Source organism: Rhyacophila brunnea, unplaced genomic scaffold (assembly GCF_057557595.1).
Source record: "Rhyacophila brunnea isolate RB1 unplaced genomic scaffold, BYU_Rbru_1.0 scaffold_23, whole genome shotgun sequence".
Classification (NCBI taxonomy): Eukaryota; Metazoa; Arthropoda; class Insecta; order Trichoptera; family Rhyacophilidae; genus Rhyacophila; species Rhyacophila brunnea.
In genome coordinates, this window is record NW_028232893.1 from 29,328,834 (window position 1) to 29,355,613 (window position 26,780).

At 33.7% G+C, this 26,780-nt stretch overlaps 1 protein-coding gene and 1 long non-coding RNA gene across 2 annotated transcripts in view; one reads left to right on the forward strand and one right to left on the reverse strand.

Moving 5' to 3' along the window:
* Positions 1–26,780, forward strand: part of LOC147069814 (uncharacterized) — a 570,178-nt gene that overhangs the window by 221,484 nt on the left and 321,914 nt on the right. The window lies entirely within an intron of this gene.
* Positions 4,459–9,069, reverse strand: LOC147069821 (uncharacterized). The gene is made up of 3 exons (XR_015071187.1): positions 7,246–9,069; positions 6,924–7,154; positions 4,459–5,930 (listed from the first exon to the last, which is right to left on the reverse strand). It is a non-coding gene; the product is annotated as an uncharacterized LOC147069821 (long non-coding RNA).

A 26,780-nucleotide genomic window follows, 5' to 3' on the forward strand; every position in this document is an offset into this window, starting at 1 on the left:
AGTTTTTATAAAACTGTTTTTATTATCTTGGTTAATTACACACGCAAGAAAAAGAGCCGCCTATTTGGGTACCGCTGGTTTAAAATTACTTTTATGCTTCAATCCATAATTATCAATAGTTTTTATAAAACTATTTTTATTATCATGGTAAATTACACACGCAAGAAAAAGAGCCGCCTATTTGGGTACCGCTGGTTGAAAATTATTTTTGTGCTTCATTCCATAATAAATAATAGTTTTTATAAAACTGTTTTTATTATCTCGGTAAATTACACACGCAAGAAAAAGAGCCGCCTATTTGGGTACCGCTGGCTTAAAATTATTTTTATGCTTAAATCCATAATTAATAATAGTTTTTATAAAACTATTTTTTTTATCATGTTAAATTACACACTCAAGAAAAAGCGCCACCTATTTGGGTACCGCTGGTTGAAAATTATTTTTATGCTTCATACCATAATTAATAATAGTTTTTATAAAACTGTTTTTATTATCTCGGTAAATTACACACGCAAGAAAAAGAGCCGCCTATTTGGGTACTGCTGGTTTAAAATTATTTTTATGCTTCAATCTATAATTAATAATAGTTTTTATAAAACTATTTTTATTATCATGGTAAATTACACACGCAAGAAAAAGAGCCGCCTATTTGGGTACCGTTGGTAAATAATATTTTAACTTAATTCCATAATTAATATTAGTTTTTATAAAACTGTTTTTATTATCTTGGTAAATTACACACGCAAGAAAAAGAGCTGCCTATTTGGGTACCGCTGGTTTAAAATTATTTTTATGCTTCAATCCATAATTAATAATAGTTTTTATAAAACTATTTTTATTATCATGGTAAATTACACACTCAAGAAAAAGCGCCGCCTATTTGGGTACCGCTGGTTGAAAATTATTTTTATGTTTCATACCATAATTAATAATAGTTTTTATAAAACTATTTTTATTATCTTGGTAAATTACACACGCAAGAAAAAGCGCCGCCTTTTTGGGTACCGCTGGTTGAAAATTATTTTTATTCTTCAATCCATAATTAATAATAGTTTTTATAAAACTATTTTTATTATCTTGGTAAATTACACACTCAAGAAAAAGCGCCGCCTATTTGGATACCACTGGTTGAAAATTATTTTTGTGCTTCATTCCATAATTAATAATAGTTTTTATAAAACTGTTTTTATTATCTCGGTAAATTACACACGCAAGAAAAAGAGCCGCCTATTTGGGTACCGCTGGCTTAAAATTATTTTTATGCTTCAATCCATAATTAATAATAGTTTTTATAAAACTATTTTTATTATCATGGTAAATTACACACTCAAGAAAAAGCGCCGCCTATTTGGGTACCGCTGGTTGAAAATTATTTTTATGCTTCATACCATAATTAGTAATAGTTTTTATAAAACTATTTTTATTATCTTGGTAAATTACACATGCAAGAAAAAAAGCCGCCTATTTGGGTACCGCTGGTTGAAAATTATTTTTATGCTTTAATCCATAATTAATAATAGTTTTTATAAAACTATTTTTATTATCATGGTAAATTACACACGCAAGAAAAAGAGCCGCCTATTTGGGTACCAATGGTTTAAAATTATTTTTGTGCTTCATTCCATAATAAATAATAGTTTTTATAAAACTGTTTTTATTATCTCGGTAAATTACACACGCAAGAAAAAGAGCCGCCTATATGGGTACCGCTGGTTTAAAATTATTTTTATGCTTAAATCCATAATTAATAATAGTTTTTATAAAACTATTTTTTTTATCATGTTAAATTACACACTCAAGAAAAAGCGCCGCCTATTTGGGTACCGCTGGTTGAAAATTATTTTTATGCTTCATACCATAATTAATAATAGTTTTTATAAAACTGTTTTTATTATCTTGGTAAATTACACACTCAAGAAAAAGCGCCGCCTATTTGGATACCGCTGGTTGAAAATTATTTTTGTGCTTCATTCCATAATTAATAATAGTTTTTATAAAACTGTTTTTATTATCTCGGTAAATTACACACGCAAGAAAAAGAGCCGCCTATTTGGGTACCGCTGGTTTAAAATTATTTTTATGCTTCAATCCATAATTAATAATAGTTTTTATAAAACTATTTTTATTATCATGGTAAATTACACACGCAAGAAAAAGAGCCGCCTATTTGGGTACCGCTGGTTTAAAATTATTTTTATGCTTCAATCCATAATTAATAATAGTTTTTATAAAACTATTTTTATTATCTTGTAAAATTACACACTTTCGAAAAAGCGCCGCCTATTTGCGTACCGCTGGTTGAAAATTATTATTGTTTTTATTTTTTTATTTTTCGGGATTTCGGCCTTCGGGATTCCGGCCATTCGGGATTTCGGCCATTCGGGATTTCGGCCGTTCGGGATTTCGTCCATTCGGGATTTCAGCATTCGGGATTTCGGCCTTCGGGATTTCGGCCTTCGGGATTTCGTCCGGCACCCCTGTAAAATTATAATTATAAATTTACGTACATTTTAGTATGGAATTTAATAAATCAATCTATATATTTTACAAGTGCGGTGGCAAAAACATAACAAAAACAAAATTAGGTATATATATAAAAAGTTAGGTACCCACAAAATAAACTTTATCATATTAGGAATAATTGTGTATTGTATGTTGGATAATAATTAGTGAAGTTGTGTTAAACGATGCGATTTATTCACCATATTTCAACATCGCCCATACAGATTACTGCGCCAAACCTTTCTCGGATGTCAGTACCTTCGGCACAAACGGTTCAAGTCCTGCTCAGTGTCATATTTTAGTATTAATTATAGTAAAGATATTTTCTATTAGGTCGATATATTTCTGAGGTATTTTCAAATACTGTACATTAGTGAATTCATTTTGTTTTTAATTTTTATAACAGTAATTCTAGTAATTAACAGGAGTATCCAAAATACTATGGTTATTAGTTTATTTCGGAATAAATAGTTGGTTATGACCATAAATAACACAACAGGTAGGTAAAAAATACAAAATATCTAATTACATATTATTGAAATATATTTGCCAAAAATAGAAATGTACATGTTATACCATGTTATATATATATATATCATGTAAGTATATAAAAATAAATATACATAGACAAATTATAAAATATGATATAATTATAAGGTAGGAATAATTGTCAAATCACAATGAGATGGGGATGCTTTTGAAAATTCTTCTGGCAGACAAAGACTAATAATTCTACCTAGGTATATAAAATTTATTCTGCTGTAATTTTTTTTCATATTTGTCCATTTTATTACAATATCTTATAATATAAATCTTATTATATAAATATTTTCTTGTATTCTGTGCACAAATAATTAATAAAACTTTCTTAACCTACACAAGTATTTTTTATTGAATGATCCTGCAAAAATATTGAAGTAATAGTTATGTGACATATTTTGTTTTGGTGTAAGCCATAACGAAATATACATAAATTATATTACATCAATTATATCAGACACAATTTTAGACACTATTAATTATTGTTAAATTAATTGTTCTACTGCTAGGTACCTAGTATGAATCTATTTTAATATTGATTCCAAATTATTGTCAGTTTTAAATAGACGTTATGTGCATAAACTATTAATCATATTGAGTACCTATTGAAATATGATATATTATGTTGAATTTATTAGATATAGGTATGCCATATGAGAATGATATTCAATATGTAGTGACAGTAAGTTTTATTAAAGGCACTGCAATGCAGCATAACAGCACAGGATTAATCTCAATTTAACTTAAGGTTTAAGGAGCTTTTTGGCTATACCTGTAATTATTTTAGTATTCATTCATTAAAATAGTTTACAAACTTTTCTCGAGTAGAAAATGCTAATATCGCTGCACGTCTTGGATCGTTGTTTAAATTAGTAAAAGCTCAGGCTCCGGTGGCTCTAAAAATTCAAAAAACCGATCATTGCAATTTTTTGTTCGCATAAAATTATGTAAAACATGTCGTTTTCAAATAAGAATTGTGGTGGATACTTTTGTTTCTATTGGTCTATAAAATATTCGCCATTTCTGAGCCAATATGCTAAAGGCATTTGCAACTACTCTTCTTGCACCGCAGAGTTTTAAATTGTAATTTTCTTTCAAAGGATCTGTCCTCAATTGCCTATATGGGAAGGGTCTCATTATATATGAGGCGCCGAGCGCCAAAGGAGCTCAAGCACCATTTAACAAAAGTGCTACAAAATGGCCGACAAGTTTTCAGTGAATTTATTTTTTAAATTTTAAACTTGTATGTTGAAATGGACAATTATTTTCTAAGCAAAGCAAATTTAAAAAAAACAAAGTATTATTTGCAATAATATTTAATGAAAAATATCTACTGGATTCCAAAAAAAATGGTGTTTGAGCCTCTTTGGCATATAGAAAAATGAAAAAAGGTGGCACTTGATACTTTTTTTTGTTGCATAAGCTTCTGTGGCATTAACATTTTCAAACTCAAATAATGGCGTTAATTTAAAAAAATAAATCATTTAAAAAAATGTTTTAATGTAAGGGTTTGGATAGCAATAAAAAAACATTTTGATGTAAACAAATTTTATTATGCCAAATAAACACTGAAAAAATGGTCAAATTTGTTATGATTGTTACATGAGTTTGTTTGGCATAAAATTTGCCTTATAATATTAAATACGTTTTTGCCATTACAGCAATGATTTCAAAGCTTTTGGATTGTTTTTTTTGTAATAACCGTCTATATACCCAATATTATTAATAATACTAAATCAAATCGTTACTCCAAACTGGCCAAAATAACAAAATCATTATTCAAATTTAGCACCATCATTTTTTCTCAAGGATTCGGCTGATTTTTTAAATACTTTTTTTAGTGTATATCAATCGTAATTGGATATAAAACAAGATGAAATTAGAAATAAGAGTTATTTTCGTTCATGGAAGTAAAAGTTTAGTGGACATAATTACTAAAATGACGTTAGTAACCATATTTCAAAAGTATTCTAAAATATTTTAAACAACAGCGTATGTGAATGAAAAACGGATAAAACATGTTAAACTTACCGCGATTTTCCTCATTTACAGGTTTAACACACATTGAAACTATTTTTCTAATCCTTCTTGAGCTCATTTTTAGTTTTTTTCACTGTTGAGAACGTATATTCAATAAGACAAATCTGACAGCTGTTTTGGTCTCGCGCTCTCCATAGTATAATGGCGGATAAGCTTCTGTGGCGTGCCAACATAACGACCAAAACAATTATGCCACAGAAAATAAATCTCTATTGTAAAATATCTATAATTATTTGAGCGATAAGACTTTGTGGCATGATACATATCGATTTATAGAAAAAACCTACATTCAAATGTCAAAAATCGTAAAGTTGGCGCTTGAGCTCCTTTGGCACTCGGCGCCTCATATGTTTTCAGACCGAAAGTTTCATCTCCGATTAAGACGTGCTCGCAAGGTTGATTCTGTCCAGGGAGATTTTTAGGTCCCGGAACATTCATTTTATTTGCTTCAAATCGTCTTCCCATGATGGAAGTCTCGAAAATTCCTCCATCGCTGTTCTTGCCAAAACCACCAATGTCGACGCATATGAATTTATAATCTGGTCCAACGATAGCCATAAGCACGATTGAAAATTTATTTAAATAGCACCTGTAGTTGGAGCCAGTTTTGCCTGGACACTTGATGGTGACGTGCTTACCGTCTACACTGCCGATACAGTTAGGAAATTGCCATAAATTCTTAAACCCTTCAGCAGATTGTTTCCAAGTTTCTTGGTTGGGGTAAATATTCACTTTCTAATTTTCTGCATATAGCTTCACAAACTTGTGTCACGATTGCACTCACTGTTGAAAATCCAACTCGAAAACTATGGCCAATTGTGTAGAAAGTATCACCGGTCGCAAGAAATCTGTAAAATAATTATTTTTGTTTAGGTGAACAAGCCAAAAAAAGATGGAAGAATTTACGGGACACATATGCAAAGGATCTCCGGTCCAGAAAAACAAAAACCGGCCAAGAAAACATATATAAGAAGAAATGGATGTGGGCCGACCAAATGTCGTCGTTCCGACCATTTCTGACGTTCGCCAAAACGTCATCCAACATATGCGAAGAACCTGACGATATACAAAGTTTTGATTGGATGGCCACGTATCACGAAGATACGGAGATTGAAAAAATTGTTTTATCACAAGCAGGAACATCGATAACGTCATCATTCAGCGATCACCAGGGAACAGCCACAACACCGAAGATGTCGGCCGGTACACATAAAAAGGATAATTCAAATCTGGAAAAAATGATACATTATCTCCAAGGGAAAAAAAGTAATAAAATAGACTCAGTGGATATGATTATGTTGGCTCATGCTGCAACAATAAAAACATTTACCCCTAAGTTGCAGCTGAGTACAAAAAAAAAAAATAGGGCTGTTAATGATAGAACAAGAACATCTTCACCTTGAAGAACAGGAGGAGCAAGCTGAGACTGACAATTTTTCGCTTGATCCTGCCTGTGGCATTTTAACAATCGAGTAAAATTTGATACATAGTAGAGCCGTGGCAGAGGGTGCAGGTAGGCGGTAGAGATCTGGCATAAATAGTACAAAGTCATATTTATTTTGTTATTTATTTAACTAAGAATACAAATTGCAGATGGTACTGCTTAGTTTTTGTATTTTGTATAAATTATGTATTTTGCAAATCGATCATTTGACAGTTGTAGTTGATTTGTGAATATCATCCATTTCCGATGTGATAAACATCTTTTTAAATGTTGTCAGTGCTTTGTGAAAACAGTCTATTGAACTGTGCGAATATATATTCCCCATAATCTTTGTGATTCTATTTAGACATGTTGATAATAAAACTTACTTATATCCTTATACATGATCTTTTTTTACCTCAATGCAATACTTGGCCGTTCTTCAGGCGAGATGGCTTCGCGATAGTTTGTATCACATTTTCGAATGTCATTTGTGATGGCATTCAATATTTCGTCAAAACATTCGAAGGTCATACGAAAATAAATGTAGAAACGCTTTTCATCTTTGCGTAGTTGAGGCATCAAAGTGTGGTATTCTCCATACCTTCTTCTCTGTAAATTGATGTCATGAATCCATTTTCTTGTTTCCCTGAGAAGAAAAATTGTAGGTAAATTAGTCGAAAATGGTTTATGAATTGGATGAAAATAAATAAAACACGTAATGGTGTGAATAGTCAAACCTGGCATTATCATCCTCTTCCAAGCATAGTAATAAAAACGCTTCTTCGTCGTCCGTTGTTGAGTACATTTTGTTTGTTTGTCAAGACTTGTCACTTTGACATTAGTATTTAGTCTATCGCTGCATCCATGCTGCCATCTTGTTTTCAGATCAGTGTTGCCATATTTTGAAAGTGAAATTATAGTACAGAGCCTCCAAAATTATAGTATTTGGAGATAAAATATAGTACGCGTTGTCATCTGTTGAAAATGAAAATTTTCCCAATTTTTCATAGTCGGCTCGTTTTAGGAAAAATATTTCGCCGCGGGCCGCAGGTTCCCAGATTTTCATGGTCGGCTTGTTTTTTTTAGGAAAAATATTTCGTCGCGGGCCGCAGATTTCCAAATTTTCGAAGACCACTCGATTGCGAAATGGCAAATGCAGAATTATAGTACTTTTATATAAAATTATAGTACGATTTTCAAAATTATAGTATTTTGGGCGTACTATACCTATTTTGTATCGTACATAGTACGCGGACCAAAATTATAGTACAAATACTATAATTATAGTACGGTTGGCAACACTGTTTCAGATAATTAAAATACACTTTACGCGAAGTGGGTAAAAGTTGTAGCAATTCTGAAAGCGCTATAGTATACGTGTATTTTTTATATTTAATTCATAAAAATAATAGAATAATTGGCGTAAAATATTAATAATATTTACAATTTTAAATCTGGCGCGTAAATAAAATTATTTAGTCTATGGCTGCGTCGCTGACGCTTTGGTGTGGGGTCAAACGCGAAATTCGTATCAAATCCAAGCGGTAGCGACAGCGATAGCGAGGGCGTTGCGAATTCGCTGCGAATATTCGCTTTGGTTTGGGGAGGCTTAATGGAAACATTGTTATGGAGCGTAGCGACCTCCCGGTAAAAAAACGAACTACGTTCCGTCAAAATCGCTCGCTGGCTTGTGGCTTATCAGCGAATGGAAAGTTTTGTGTGTAATGTGTGTAATCATGAAGTCGCAGTAGCTGAACCGCCCGCTTTTAAATTCGCCAATAAGCAGCTCGTAAAAAAGCTCAATGTAATTGACGCTTAAGCGATAGCGCTCACAGAACGCGTCGAGCGGGCAAAGTCGGCGAATGCAGTGTTTATTCATAACCATAATCACACGTCTCTTCCGGCGCATTACCCTTCACCTATGTAATATGCGGCCCAAGCAGCACAAAATAAATATTATTACAGCGCCTCTCATAACAAAGCAATAAAAATATTATATTATTTCGGGGCTTGTAATTAAAATTTACGACGACATTATTCAACCAGCGATAAACTGAACACGCAATAAAATTAAACAATGATTCTCTGTTATTAAATAATTGCTTTTCGCCCGTCCATCGACAACGCCTCGAGCAGCGTAATTTTGGTAGCCGTGTTCAATGAATGGACTCCATTGTATTTTCTTTCATTCGTATCGCCGAGAAGCGGTGATTCGCGAAAAAACGATGATTCATTCGGCGTGCGCGTATAATGCGTCGTGAAATCCAGTGGGCGCTGGCGTATTTGATTACGTTGTATTTTCGTTGATTTACGCGCCACTTGTAGAAATTTTGCGCGAGCGCCGCACTCGCTGCGTAATGGGCTTTATGCCTAAGAGATTTTGGAAAATTCACTAACAGATCATTTAAGCGACATTTTATTGTTATTTTTACATCTTCACTTCAAAATGTGCGCTACCAATTCATCTACCGTTTGAATTGACCACATTTCAGAAATTTTCAATGATTTTACAGGTACGTGACGTTTATATCCGATATTTTCTTACATACCCTATACGATACGCCATATTTCATTATTTAACGTACAGCAGAATGACGTCTTCGTCGCTTAAGACCTTCTAATCCTTTATTTGAAAACAAATTCGATTATTTTTATTCAAATATCGTAATGTAGGCATTGGCGCACTTTTTTCCGGTGAAAAGACCATAATTTTGGTACAATTCACTACGTAAATAAAATTATGACAGGCGCACCCGCCTCTGTCCGCAATTTCATAGATAACGTGATATTCCAAATTTGGTTTTTTTAAATACTTATTTGTGGCTGTTCACACACTACTTTTTTTATTGAATAATTACCTAGGCTACTAATTTCCATAGATCACATAGTCATATTAAACTAACAAAGTTGCCATTGCAAACAATGAAAGAAATTAATACGAATTGTTAAGCCTCCCCCAAACCAAAGCGAATATTCGCGGCGAATATTCGCAGCGAATTATTCGCCAATCAAGCTCGTATTGGCTTACGGGACAGAGCACGCTTGCGCGACCGCCTTGCGTCTTGAGTGCGAATTTGCAGCGAATATTCGCTGCGATTTTCGGGAACTCTGTCGACAGCGAATTTATTCGCGGCGGACAATTTCGCCAAGGGAATTAGTAAAATCAAAATGGCGAAGACATTGAGCAGCTGATCGAGTTGGTCCGGAAATATCCAATCCTTTATAATTTCTCTGACAGTGACTACAAAACATGAGAAAGAAAGATAAGATATGGGATGAAATTGGCAGGGAAATTGTTGAAAATGGTATGAAGGTCGTCATAATAATATCTTTTATCTTTGTCTAACCAAAGTATGTAAAGTTTTTTGACAGGATGAATACGCTATTATAAATAAATAACTTTAATCTAAGGTCCCGATATTTAAAAAATACATATTATTAATTTGCGTCATGCACAGCCTTTAATAACAGAAACTTTATAACTTTGATTGTTAGGGCACTGACAGTTCTAACTTATTGCGATCGTTTGACGTTTTGGTTTCGACTTTCGAGCAGTCATATCAATAATGTTATAATTAGGTATCATTTACAATACCTACTTCAATCATATTCGGTATCGGTCACGTAAATACCCATTTTATATTCGTTGATAATATTTTTTTAGGTTAGATAGGTAGTCTTTAAGATTATTTTTTTGCATCTAACATTATGTAGCATAGCATTTCTATTGTAGCTAAAGATATAATATACATATAGGTAGATAAGTAGGTACTCCATGTCGTCATTGTGGTATTTTGTAAGGTTTTAGACCAAAAACCTTACATACTACTTACTATCGGGTTATTTACAGTAGGACATAGGTACCTAGGTTGTTTGTTTTTTGATCTCAAGAGACCTCAATCACAAAAACGATATTATGTACCTATAAGGTATATATTTCCTTCATTATGTATAGGTATATTGAGCTAATAAACTGGTTTTGCCCAGTGCCGACCGCGAACCAAGATAATATCTACATGTTCCATGTACCTACCTAACATAACCAATGTTTTCTGTTTCACATTAATTTGTATACCTACCTACAAACATTTTAAACTTAATTGAGATGTTCTTAAACTTCTGTTCATGTAATATTATGTAGGTAGGTATATCTTGGTCTGCATTAGGCAATAAGATTAATAATTTTATGTGCATGTAAATATAAAGGTCAGGTACCTCCTCTAAGTACATAATATTATATTATCATCATGGATACCTACCTGAATGATGTTGGAGATATACTAATGCTTTGTGATGAATTTAATTTTAGCAAAGATCTTCAACCTTTCAACGTAGGTACAAAGCACCAGAAGAAATTAAAAATGAAATCCCCGGCATTAACAGGAATAAAATAATATTTCATCATCAACATCAGTCGGGGTCATTCCACTGCTAGATGAAAGCCTCTTCTAGCTCCTTCTACTATTTTCGGTCTCTAGTTCTTCGCTGCTACATACTTTTATTGTACTTCACGTGAACAAAGAGATCAACTAAGTGAAGTGTCAATCAACAAAAGTGGCATTTGTGCACAATGTTAATGAATTTTCCAAAACATTAAGTGTGATAATATAATATACAAGGATGAATAAGGCGTGGGCGAGGGCCAAGGTCCATTTTATGATTCCTCTATTGATGTACCTATTTTTATTAAGAAAAATGTTTGCCGTAGAATGGGGTGAATACTGAATAGACCCTTTTTAAAATTTCTATTTTTCTGCTACACATTATTCGGACAAATATGAATGACTTAAAACCTGTTTCTATGGACATAATCATACTCTAAAATATTTTTCAACTACCATTTATTATCAAACAGCCAATTTTGTGTGATGTCTCTTTCTATCCAGCGTTGGGGTGATTATAGACATGGCGGGTGGATAGAATCGAATAATGGTAATTTCCTAATGTTAAAAATGTAATTAAGTACCTACTGTACATTACAAATTTATGTAGGTACATTTAAGTATGTAAATCAAAATCAAAAATATAAATTTAAATGTTATACAACACAGTATCATGTAAGTATTTAAAAAAACATATACTTACATAAACATCTATTTATCCAAGAATTATTTGATACTTGAATCTGTATTTTATATACCATATTCGATGGATGTATGTGGTGTATTTTGTAAAATATTTGGTATGTATTTATTATTTAACTAAGCGTATTTAATTTGCTACGTGACCTGTAGCTCTTTTATAATCACAAATTATTGTTGAATGTTCCGAAAATGAGTTTATGTGCCGAAACAGCTGTCAAGGTAAATGACTCATTAACAAAAATAACTATATTTCAAAACCATTATAATCCATCTACCATATAAACACCATTTCAAGTAATAAAGAAATAAAAAGTCACCTAATTAAATAATATTATACTAGAAAAAATATACTATCTATATACCCACTTAATTTTCATTTAAAGTTGTAAAACGCCCGGTTACTAAATAGAGGAAGGACAGAGTCTTCTGGCACGACCGAATCACATTGGAACGGTGTTATTGTCATTTGAAAGTAACAATACTGACACCTAAATGAGTCGCCTGCACTGCCAGAATCATCTGAACCCTGTCACCTATCTATATACAATTTATTGTTATTTTTTTTCATATTTGTCCATTTTATTACAATATCGTGTTACTTTTAAAGCTCATTGTAATTCTAATAATTATATAAATATTTTTCTTGTATTCTGTGCAAAAATGATTATTAAAACTCTCTTAACCTAAGCCAAGTATTTTTTATTGAATGATCCTGCAAAAAATTCAAGTACAGTTAAGTGACATATTTTGTTTCAGTGTATAAGCCATAAATAAATATACATAAATTATATTTAATATATACATGTATACTGTATGTATAGCCACGGTTGGTCTTGCACTTGTTGCTGTAGCTATGCGATCTGGTGTGGTCCATTATCCAAAAACACTCAATCACATCCCTGGTCAAACAGCGGGCAGCCGTGTAGTGAGTCTGGCTGGCCTATGGTGGCACTAGAATGATTTCAATATACACAGTCTGTTAATTTGAATATGTTTTCGACTGAAAGTTGTAAAAATATTAGAAATCAGGATTTAAATAATTAAAAAACTGTTTCATTAAATATCATATTCATACCTATGCAAAATTTTGATTCCTTTGAAGTACCTGTACAAAATACGGATGAATATAAACCAAACAAAAATATTTGTTACTGGTACTGCCATAGTAAAGTAAAGTTTAACATACTTCCCTAATAAAACAAAATTCCCAATTCTTGTCGTTCTGTAGATGTTTCATTTCAGTTTTTACCAACGATCCACTAAATATGAATTGGTCATAAACACTCAAAGGAAATCTGGCACTCACTGCCAGAATGTCCATGTCAGACATGTCAGATACCTGCATAAAAATAAATGTCATGTTATGATATTTATTACGAATTTCACATTTACAGAAAATTTTCTGCGCTCATTTTTGAAAGTCTCCAAGTATGACGGGTATATTCGCACATGGGTGCAGTTAATGCACCCAATGATTTTCGGGAAACCTGCCCTTTCTTGAAGTCTGAAATTAAAAAATATTTTTACCGACACAAAATAATATTCCCGTTAAATTCTTATTGAGTAGGTAATTTACTTGTTGTGTCTATGCGCAGTTACTCTAGTTACATGACATGTACATTGTAATATTGTATAAATTGATCAGAGGGTATCAACACAACACTAAAGACTGTCAGCGCTGTATGGCGACTGTATGTAAGTATTACTAAGCACTGCTATTATAGCATCGGACACGTTTCCTATGCATCTGCTTACTGATGCCTGGCTCATTGCGCAGAAGACTTGGCCTACCCGTTTTTGGTACGCTCCCTCTGCGTAGAAACGCAAAATAGTCAAAACCTACAATTCAAATAACGGAGACATGTTATTTCAATAGCATATTACCTTCAAATCCTGTTAACCCTTCATGGTAAATGCTTATTTATAATATGTGCAGTTATGAAACTGAGTAAATCTATCTTACCTATGAGCCATGGCAATCTTGCCCTGTCATAAAGTAAGGTTATATTAAATGTCGATGTAATTTGTCGCACGCCATCTCATTATATCTTCAGCGTGTAATAAGCATTCAGAAGACGTGTACATTTTGTCAACACACAACTGTCACTTTGACATTCGTATATGTATTTAGTCTATGGCTGCATCCAATGCTGCCACCTTGTTTCAGATAATTAAAATACACTTTACGCAAAGTGGGTAAAAGTTGTAGCAATTCTGAAAGCGCTATAGTGTACGTGTATTTTTTATATTTAATTCATAAAAATTATAGAATAATTGGCGTAAAATATTAATAATATTTACAATTTTAAATCTGGCGCGTAAATAAAATTATTTAGTCTATGGCTGCGTCGCTGACGCTTTGGTGTGGGGCCAAACGCGAAATTCGCATCAAATCCAAGCGGTAGCGACAGCGATAGCGAGGGCGTTGCGAATTCGCTGCGAATATTCGCTTTGGTTTGGGGGAGGCTTTATAGTTATCAATTGTATAATATCTACCTATTTTTATCGTCCCTATCATCATCAATCTAGACCTATCTACTACTGGATGAAGGCCTCCTCAGCCTTATTCGACTCCTTACTTACACATGAATTGTTATATTTATCAAAATCAGTGATATTATATTATTATCTACCTAGCTATATATAATGCCATTATTATCACGAGCCTCAATAAATCCACTGCTGGATGAAGGCCTCTCTACGTTGATTGTATTTTTGACAGTATTGAATTTTTAATGTTATTTATCTACATACTCATATCGTCATCATAATCATCATCATCATCAACCAGGATCAATCCACTCCAGGATGAAGAGTTCCGCAACCCGATTCTACTACTATTAGTTCAACAAATTTGTGATATTATACATATTTCTATCCATCTTATCATCATCGACTTGAACCAATCCACTGTTGGATAATGGCGTCCCTAGCCCGAATCTACTCCTTTCTGTCATATGAATTGCTGTATTTATCAAAATCGGTGATACTATATTTATCTACATATGCATAATGTCATCATCATCATCATCAACCTGGATCAATCCTCTGCCTAATAAAGACCTCCATAGACTGATTCTACTGCTTTTTGTTATATGAATTGCTGTATTTATCAAAATCGGTGATATTATATTTATTTACATATTCATATCGTCATTATCATCATTATTATCATCATCATCATCGACCTGAACCAATTCACTGCTTAATAAAGACCTCGCTAGCCTGATTCTACTCCTTTCTGTCATATGAATTTCTGTATTTATCGAAATCGGTGATATTATATTTATTTACATATTCATATCGTCATCATCATCATCATCAACCTGAACCAATCCACTACTTAAAGACCTCCTTAGCCTGATTCTACTCCTTTCTGTCATATGCATTGCTGTATTTATCAAAATCGGTGATATTATATTTATCTACATATTCATATCGTCATTATCACTATCATCATCATCGATCTGAACCAATCCACTGCTAAATAAAGACCTCGCTAGCCTGATTCTACTCCTTTATGTCATATGAATTGCTGTATTTATCAAAATCGGTGATATTATATTTATTTAATATTCATATCGTCATTATCATCATTATCATCATCATCATCGTCGACCTGAAAAAATCCACTGCTTAATAAAGACTTCGCTAGCCTGATTCTACACCTTTCTGTCATATGAATTGCTGTATTTATCAAAATCGGTGAAATTATATTTATTTACATATTCATATCGTCATCATCATCATCGTCGACCTGAACCAATCCACTACTTAAAGACCTCCTTAGCCTGATTCTACCCCTTTCTGTGATATGAATTTATGTATTTATCAAAATCGGTGATATTACATTTATCTACATATTCATATCGTCATCATCATCAACCAGGATCAATTCACTGCTGGATGAAGAGTTCCGCAACCTGATTCTACTACTATATTATACCTATTTCTATCGTCCTTATCATCATTGACCTGAACTCATCTACTGCTGGATAAAGGCCTCCCATGCCTGATTCTACTCCTTTCTGTCATTTGAATTGCTGTATTTATCAAAATCGGTGATATTATATTTTATCTATTTATATTTCCATTATCATTATGAGCCTGAATCAATCCACCGGTGGATGAAGGCCTCTCTAAGTTGTTTGAATTTCTCTCGGTCATATGAATTGCTATATTTATTAAAACTGCTCATATTATATTTACCCATTCATAATATCGTCATTATCATCATCAACCAAGATTAATCCACTGCTGGATGAAGGTTATCCCAACCTAATTCTACTCTTCTTGGTCATATAAACTGCAATATTTTTTTAAATTCCTGATTTTATATACCTACCCATTTATATCGTCATTATCGTTATCAACCTGTATCAATCCACTGCTGGATGAAGGCCTTTTTAAGCTGATTCCACATCTTTAGGTCTTATAAATTCCTATTCTTATCAGATATAATATGTATTGCTTCATTATTTATCAACATTTGTCTCGATATGAATATCCCGCACCGGGAAACTATATTGTTAAAGGTTAATTTTTTAATCAAAATATGATTTTTAAATATTATTCTATAGCTCCAAGCATTTATTTTTTATAGACAATGAAACAAAATAATGTTTTAATTTATTTTTATGCTGCTAACCTTTTTCTATTATGTAAATGGGACCCGAAAGAGATTAATATTCGCGTTATATGGATCGCTATTAATGATAATCACGATTGAGATGTATAATTATTTATCATATTTAAATGCACATACCTACACATATATTGTAGTAAAATTAAAATTACAGTGGCATCAATCGGCGATTGCCAGCTGTTCTGCTAGGCTTAGCAGTCTGAAATGGTGTCAGATGATATTGAGAAGGCCAGACTCCAGAATAGACTACGCATATGACTCCAAATTTGTATTGGCAGTGACGACATGCAGATCGTAAAACTGACAAATCAGATAAATTTTCAGTTGTCTGACGTGAATGAAAATCCATCCCGAAGGGAAAACTATGGCGCCGTCTATACACACTTTACAATTATTATATTAAAATCCAACACCAAGTCACTATGACGAAAAGCTGTCTGCAAGACCTAGCGAGACAGACTGGCGAGAGCCAGCTGGCTCAGCTAGTAATAATCTCCTATATATTATTATCCTAAGCCGGCTCGCACATCACAATTCGCCTTGTGTGCCTAACGGCCATAAATCAAAAGTTGACAAAATTTCGACGAATGTTGCATCGTACATCCTCGCACATCTGCCCAGCGGCAAACGTCAAACACGAAAATAGAGAAGTCTCTCGTCTGCCATTTTTATTGTGTTGATTGTATGAACAAACGTCAAACGCGGCGGCGTGAGCGAGCAATGACATTGTAGACAGAGACAAAGACAGAAATGACCGATGGCCGCCAGCTGTGCGCTTGCGCGGAGGCGACATTCCCGAGATCGACATGCACGCTTTGGCCATTGCAACTAGACGAATGTGGCAGGGTCGCAGAGTTGCAGTTGCATCGGCCAATCTGCGAAGGTCCATTTGATAACGTTTGTTTCTTGGTTTACGATGACGTCACATCGACGAATTCGTCGTAAGACGCATGCGGCGAGTTCTGATGTGCGAGCCCTCTAAGAGATTTTGGAAAATTCACTAACAGCTCATGTAAGCGACATTTTATTGTTATTTTTACATCTTCACTTCGAAATGTGCGCTACCGATTCATCTACCGTTTGAATTGACCACATTTCAGAAATTTTCAATGATTTTACAGGTACGTGACGTTTATAACTGATATTTTCTCATACAGCGTATACAATTCGCCATACTTCTTTTAACATACAGCAGAATGACGTCTTCGTCGCTTAAGACCTTCTAATCCTTTATTTGACAAACGAATTCGATTATTTTTATTCAAATATCGTAATGTAGGCATTGGCGCACTTTTTTCCGGTGAAAAAACCATAATCCTGGTACAATTTACTACGTATAATATCTTTTGACAGCGGGGTACGCCACTGACGGCCATTTCATAGATAACGTGATACTCCAAATTTGATTTTTTTTAAATATTTTGTGGCTGTTCACTCAATCCTTTTTTATTAAATAATTACCTAGGCTACTAATTTCCATAGATCAGATAGTCATATTAAACTAACAAAGTTGCCATTGCAAACAATAAAGGAAATTAATACGAATTGTCATAGTCATCAAAATGTGTGATATTGTATAATATCTACCTATTTTTATCGTCCCTATCATCATCAATCTTGACCTATCTATTGCTGGATGAAGGCCTCCTCAGCCTTATTCTACTCCTTACTTACACATGAATTGTTATATTTATCAAAATCAGTGATATTATATTATTATCTACTTATCTATATATAATGCCATTATTATCACGAGCCTCAATAAATCCACTGCTGGATGAAGGCCTCTCTACGTTGATTGTATTCTTGACAGTATTGAATTTCTAATGCTATTTATCTACATATTCATATCGTCATAATAATTATCATCATCATCAACCAGGATCAATCCACTGCTGGATGAAGAGTTCCGCAACCTGATTCTACTACTATTGGTTTAACGAATTTGTGATATTATACATATTTCTATCCATCTTATCATCATCGACTTGAACCAATCCACTGCTGGATAATGGCCTCCCTAGCCCGAATCTACTCCTTTCTGTCATATGAATTGCTGTATTTATCAAAATCAGTGATACTTTATTTATCTACAAATTCATATTGTTATCATCATCATCATCATCATCAACCAGGATCAATCCTATGCTTAATAAAGACCTCCATAGACTGATTCTACTCCTTTTTGTCATATGAATTTCTGTATTTATCAAAATCGGTTATATTATCTTTATCTACATATTCATATCGTCATCATCATCATCATCACGCCGACCTGAACCAATACACTGCTTCATAAAGACCTCCCTAGCCTGATTTTACTCCGTTCTGTCATATGAATCCCTGTATTTATAAAAATCGGTGATATTATATTTATCAGCATATTCATATCATCATCATCATCAACCAGGATTAATCCACTGCTTAATAAAGACCTCCCTAGCCTGATTCTACTCCTTTCTGTCAAATGAATTTCTGTATTTATCAAAATCGGTGATATTATATTTAACTACATATTCATATCGTCATCATCATCATCATCGACCTGAACCAATCCACTGCTTAATAAAGACCTCCCTAGCTTGATTCTACTCCTTTCTGTCATGTGAATTGCTGTATTTATCAAAATCGGAGATATTATATTTATCTACATATTCATATCGTCATCATCATCATCATCGACCTGAACCAATCCACTGCTTAATAAATACCTCGCTAGCCTGATTCTACTCCTTTCTGTCATATGAATTTCTGAATTTATCAAAATCGGTGATATTATATTTATTTTTTTTCGACCATGTCCGATCCTAATAGGATCATATGGGCCTCCACAGAGTAGAGGTTTGTATTAACAGATTTTGTTTTTACGAGAAATGGATGTCAGCCACTTGCTCAACCTATTAGGTCCATACCCTGACTCACACACACATTGAAAAACAATATGTGTACTTGCCAGACCCAGGATTCGAACCTGGGACCCACGGCATGATAGTCCAACGCTTATGCCGCGCATATTCATATCGGCATCATCATCATCATCGACCTGAACCAATCCACTGCTTAATAAAGACCTCCTTAGCCTGATTCTACTCCTTTCTGTGATATGAATTTCTGTATTTATCAAAATCGGTGATATTACATTTTACTATATATTCATATCGTCATCATCATCAACCAGAATCAATCCACTGCTGGATGGAGGGTTCCGCAACCTGATTCTACTACTATATTATACCTATTTCTATCTTCCTTATCATCATTGACCTGAACCCATCTACTGCTGGATAAAGGCCTCCCATGCCTGATTCTACTCCTTTCTGTCATTTGAATTGCTGTATTTATCAAAATCGGTGATATTATATTGTATCTATTTATATTTCCATTATCATTATGAGCCTGAATCAATCCACCGGTGGATGAAGGCCTCTCTAAGTTCTTTGAATTTCTGTCGGTCATATGAATTGCTATATTTATCAAAATTGCTGATGTTATATTTACCCATTCATAATATCGTCATTATCATCATCAACCAATATTAATCCACTGCTGGATGAAGACTTCCCTAGCCTGATTCTATTCCTTTCTGCTATTTGAATTGCTGTATTCATCAAAATCTGTGATATTATATTTATCTACATATGTATATAGTCATCATCATCAACCAGGTTCAATCCACTGCAGGATGAAGGGTTCCTTAGCCTGATTCTACTACTAGCGGTTAAACAAATTTGTGATATTATACCTACGTCTATCATCCTCATCATCGACCTGAACAATTCCACTGCTGGATAAAGGCCTCCCTAGCTTGATTCTATTCCTTTCTGTCATTTGAATTGCTGTATTTATCAAAATCTGTGATATTATATTTATCTACATATTTATATAGTCATTATCATCAACCAGGATCAATCCACTGTTGGATGAAGGGTTTCACAACCTGATTCTACTACTAGCGGTTAAACAAAGTTATGATATTATACCTATTTATATTATGCTCATCATCATCGACCTGAACAATTCCACTGCTGGATAAAGGCCTCCCTAGCTTGATTATATTCATTTCTGTCATTTGAATTGCTGTATTTCGTCACCGTTTTAGCAAAACCATCTATGTGTCACTTTTATCAAAAATGACTTTTAAATACCAAGTCATTCCTTATTTTTTTCTCTATAGGCCAGTAAAATGATCTATGTGTTGGGTAAACTCGCTCCGAAGTTATTTCAAAAAATAAAAAACAGCTATGTGTAAGGTTCAAAAACCACGGTTCAAAAAAACAACTATGTGTATATTATAGTAACATATAGATGGTATTTTGATATCGAGAGTGTAATGTTTTTTTACAGTTTGGCTACACATTGTTTGTTTCTATGTTATATGCTATGCATTATGGTCTTGCACGACGGTTTGAAAGATGCTTTCTCAAAAAGAGAGACAGGAAATATTCAATAATTTCTGGAAGATGCCTACATGGTCAATAGGGTATAGGCGAGAATTAATTTAAAAGTTGGATAAACAACTACAAACGTCTCGATGACAGTGGCCAATTGAAAGCAACAATGACAGGTAATAAGAATCTGACTGAAGATAAATAATTGGTAGTGCAACCAAAAATCAAAACGGAGAGATTTGTGGAAAAATGTTACATTATGGTTGGATCTAATTCCAAAGTTCCCAGCCATCATTGCAGAGAAAATACCTCCAGGGTGTATGTGGAATCGTGTTTCCGATCCAAAATACAAATGCATGATGAATATAAAAAATGGTCTCTGGAAAATGGTCATAAAGCAGCAGAATATACTCCAGTATATTTACCACCAAAAAATCAGTATCCACCAACCACGTAAAGATCAGTGTGCCATCACTGCCATCTGCTGTAGTTATAAAATGAAGAATGTTTCAGAAATGAAATACAATAGCCACATTATTAAAAAAAAAAAAGATGCTAGAAGACCAAAAATGAAATGAAGGAGAGTACCAGAAGTATTACTGGACGGTTAGTAATCACAATGGATCTCCAAAGTGTGCTGCTATGTCCAAAACACAGGCACAAATGTATTATAAACAAAAGCTGCAACTACACAATTTCACCATATACATTCTTCATAATGTATCTTCTAATGAATTTGTCTCATCTCATCGAAAGCAGGACAATACAATGAAATAATTCTAATATCGGATGGGTGTGGATATCAAAACCGAAATAAATTATTCGCTACTGCTCTAAGTTATATCTTTAGAGAGAAAAAACATCGAGATTCAACAGCTTTTTCTGGAAAAAGGCCACACCATGATAGAGGCCGATAGTGCACATGCCACCTAAGAAAAGTATTTTAAGCCTCCAATATATTCACCATCTGATTATATAGCACGTATGCGGCTAGCAAGACCAAAACAACCTTATAAAATTAATGTCATTGATTTTAAATTTTTAAGAATTATGGATAAGATTAAATCTGGATTAAGTTCAATCAGACCAGGAAAACGAATCGGAGATCCTGTTGTATATGATATTAAAATGTTACAGTATCTACCAGATGGAACAATCTTTTACAAACTCAACTTTATCAGTGCAACCGTTTGACTGCCTTTGTAATATATATAATGAATCATTGCCAATATCGCAGTCGAAATACATACATCTTCAGGAATTAAAAAGTGTAATAGAGAAAGATCACCACTATTTCTACGATAACCTAACATTTAAACCTGCTAATAGAAAGTAAACGAACTTATAAATATAATATCATCTCACTATTGCATTAATAATTAATAAAATGATATTGCAATTTATCACTAATGCACTATGTATATTTCAACTATTATTTATGTAACAGTTTTTCATGAATTTATTATTATTCACATTTTGATGAATAAATTAAACTATGTGTATTTACAAAACGGTCAAAACAACTTATGTGACATCACAAACTGTATTTTTATTATTTTTGTATTAAACATAAAAGATTTTTGTAAACAAAATAATAATCTTAGACCATTTTCTGATTATAATAAAGCATTCTTCATAATTTTAATGTTTAAATGTAACATTATTTTTTTATTCAGTTTTATCCTTCTCCTGCACAATTTGAGAAAGTGCACATAGATGGTTTTGCTAAAACGGTGACGATTTATAGAAATCTGTGATATTATATTTATCTACATATTTATATAGTCATCATCATCAACCAGGATCAATCCACTGCTGGATGAAGGGTTTCACAACCTGGTTCTACTACTAGCGGTTAAACAAATTTGTGATATTATACCTATTTCTATCATTCTCATCATCATCGACCTGAACCAATCCACTGCTGGATAAAGGCCTCCCTAGCCTGATTCTACTCCTTTCTGTCATTTGAATTGCTGTATTTATCAAAATCGGTGATATTATATTTATCTACATATTCATATCGTCGTCATCATTATCATCATCATCAACCAGGATCAATCCACTGCTGGATAAAGGTTATCCCAACCTAATTCTACTCTACTTGGTCATATAAATTGCTATATTTTTTTTTATTTGTGATTTTATATACCTACCTATGTATTTAAAATACCCAAAATAAATTTTGTTTCGATATGAATGTCCCGCACCGGAAGACTATGTTATTTAAGGTTAAATTTTAATTCAAAATTTGATTTTTTAAATATTATTCAACGGCTGCAAGCATTTATTATTTATATACTGCTAACCTTTTATTATCTAAATGGGTCCCATGGCAGATTAATATTCATGTTATATTGGATCACCATTTATAATAATCACATACATTGCTTTATATTCGAATTTATGTATAATTATTTATCATTATTAAATGCACGTGTTTTAACGAAACATTTATATAACTACACATATTTTATTCTATTAAAATGTCAGTGGTCGCAATCGGCGATTGCAAGCTGTTCTACTTGGCCTATCAGCCTGAGGTGGTGTCGGACGATATTGTAAAGGCCAGACTCCAGAATAGACTACACATGACCCCAAATTTATATTGATAGTGACGACTTGAAAATCGTAAAACTGACAAATCAGCAAAATGTCAAACTGTCTTGAGGTGAATGAAAATCAATTCCGAAGGGAAAACTCTATGCATACTTCACAATTAAATTAAAATCCAACACCGCCAAGCCGTCTGCAAGACCTAGCGAGACAGACTGGCGAGAGCCAGCTGGCTCAGCTAGTAATAATTATTATCGTTAGAATTGTCTATGTTTTAAATTAATAATAAGACCGTATCGTCTAATTTCTTATGATTGTCGTTTCATAGGGTGGTTTTATATTGCTGATAGGCAGCACTTTGACAGTAACCATGACAACAAAGAAAACAAAAATAATTGTTTTGATATTGATAGGTGCTGACTCAATTCTTTGAAAGTTTTCATATTTTGCTTTAAAAAACGATTCATTTTATAACATGAGTTACTTTACAAAGTCAAATAAGACATCTGGCCATTATATAAGTTCTGATGATATTAAAAACCTTAAGATAAGGTAAGATATATTAAGTATTTTGTCCAGATATCCTAGCCTAGTACCTACAGCAAGCCCTCCGCAATAGGCAATTTTAGTGAGTCATGTTTTAGCAAGTGCATAGCCAACACCTCGCGAAAACGGCAGTCAGTCGATAAACTGACATTGTACCGACAACATCTACACGAAAATCGGAAAATATGTCGTCTTGTGCTATAAAACGATGTCAAAACACATCTAGGAACCAAAAAAAGGAACATGGGATTACTTTCCACTTGTAAGTACTTCATAAACAGTGATTATTCTATATTATTCTGTAATCTGAAATTATTTTCTTGCATGATTACATTTCGTCGAATCTATGTCGCGTACACGCCAGAATTCTGCAAGTGTGGGTAAAAATGTTGCCAGATTTGTGATTTTTGATTTCATCTGTTTTAAAATAATATTGTACATTTTACGATATTTCCATACATAGACATAATTATTTAGCTTTATAATTAAAACTAATGTATTTTTTCAGAATTTATTCAGCATTGATGCCGGAACATCATATTCTGTCAATCAGGAAGAGACAGTTGCACATCACAGTGATTCAGTCATTCGCATGGAGTCTGGACTCAATGACGAAATTCATCCTACTCATGCAGAAGATGAATTAATATTGTCATCGGACTTGGATTATGTCTTTGATACACCCAGGAAGGTAAGACTGAGGAAGACGATAAGAAAAAAGGATCTGCTGCTAGGTAAGCGTGCCTCTAAAATTAAAAATATGCAAGCTAAAGTTAAACGGTTAACGAAAAAAAATAATTCCCTTAAGCATATATTAAAAAAGTTAAAAAGTAAAAGATACATCGGAGATGAAGTTTTCCAGCTGTTAGGGACAAATCTTGTGGCATGTGATTTATTTAATACCATATATAAAAAAAATAAAAACAATAAGCGCCGTCCAGTTTTTAAATATACCGCTGCCATGAGGAAATTTTGCTTGACATTAAATTATTATTCACCTTCAGCTTACAGATATGTAAGGAAAACGTTTAATACTTGTTTACCGCATTGTAAAACATTAGCCAAATGGTATCAACATATTGACGGTGAACCAGGATTTACTACCGAGGCCTTTAATGCCCTCGAAATTAAAGCAACAGCCAGCAGTCACAAGATATTGTGTGCACTAATGGTAGACGAGATGGCTATCCGCCAGCAAAGTATTTTGGGATGGTAAAAAAAATCATGGGTATGTCAACATGGGTACGGGTACTATGCCAGACTGCAAAGATTTAGCATCTGAGGCATTCGTATTTTTATTAGTAGCTATCAACAGCAATTGGAAAATACCGATAAAAATCGTAAAGTAGCTCAATGTAATTGACGCTTTATATTTTTCTTTACTTATACTTCTAAGTAGGTAGGTACCTGCTACATAATTTATATAGCAAATATGTTTGAATCGTTAATTGAATGTATTATTTGATTAATAATAAATAAAATTTTATGAAAACATGTTTTTTTTATTTCTCCGAACACTATAGGAATGTAATAAATATTAATCGTATTTTTGAAATTGTGTGTTACCTAAATATATTTCGTATTACCAAAATTCACTCTGCTAATATTTATTAATATAATATAAAAATAAATCGTTTGTAATATCATTCGAAATCTGGCAACACTACGCCAAGCAAATGTTCACGCACACTGTCACGTATTTCCGAAAAACCCTTGAAAGGGGCGTGAAGGTCGCATGGTGGGGGCGACCCAAGCGCGAGAAAAAATTCGTCATCTGTTCGGGAACAAACACTCATTATCGCTCTATCTATATTTTTCTATAATCTAAGACTTACAGACTGACTTACACTTTCCCACAAATAAATTATACAAAAAATAATTGTCAATCATTTGTTTGACAGCACACGTCCACGCACGCATCAAATTAGATGTAGTTTTGACAGTCCACATTATCTAATTCTGTTTAATCAAAACAGCATTCCACAATACTACACCTCACTACTTCTGATGAAACAGTAATAAATTTCCAACAAATATGGCTACATTTGCATGTGTGTTCAATGCGTGGCTAAATACAAAAACAATATAATGTCTATTGTATCAAATTGTTTTTGCAAACACTATTTATACAGATTGTATTATGATGCCCATAATGGCCGAGTGACTTAAGCGTCAGCCTATGGCGTCGTGGGTCCCAGGTTCCAATCATATGTCTGGCAAATACACATATTGTTTTTCAATTTGTGTTTGAGTCAGAAGGTGGATCTAATACTACTTACTTACTTAGGGTATGTGCTTATTCATTTGGGCCACCTAGACGGTTTTTAGCGTCTATCCCCTTTATATGAAGTATCTATCTGGAGTGAAGCATGAGTGGAGTGAGAGGACCTGGTTTCGGCGGCTTCGCGACCGACCGAGACCAGGTTTAGGATCTGGGTGAAGGAATCTCTAGTAAGTATATTTAAAAAGTGTTTCTTCTGAGCAAACAACAACAAGGACCGCCGCCGTCACAGGCCCCCAACATCTCCCCACCCCACGTCTCGCTTCTGTCCGGCTTTGCAGAGTCCAGCGTTCAGCCTGTGGGGTCTGGCGTTCGTCTAGTCCGAATCCAGAGCCGGGGTCATCTTCTTCCGCACCAGCCGGTGCTCCCACGAAGACTGAGAGAAGGCCAAAAAGCAAAGATCGGCATCCACAATCGCATCTTTATCGTGTGTTACTTCGGGTCTTAGCCCGTTTGCTCATCAAAATTTGAGCCGCAGAGGGGGGAAAAACTCCGGAGGTGAGCAAGCCCACAACCGGCCAAAAACCCCTCCGCTGTGGTTTTAATCTGTAGGGAGAGAAAATAATATAAGGAAAAAGGATATTTATTTAGGGGAGGGGGGATTTATTAGAAGTACCCTCCTGGGTCATCCGGTCCTCTTGGGTGGTGGTCGGTCTAGGTTGAGTGGCAAGGGATCTGTAATCATATCGAGAAGTACAAGAAGTAAAAATAAACAGAAAGAGAAGTATATAAAGAAAAAGGATATTTTATTAGGGGAGGGGGGAATTAATAG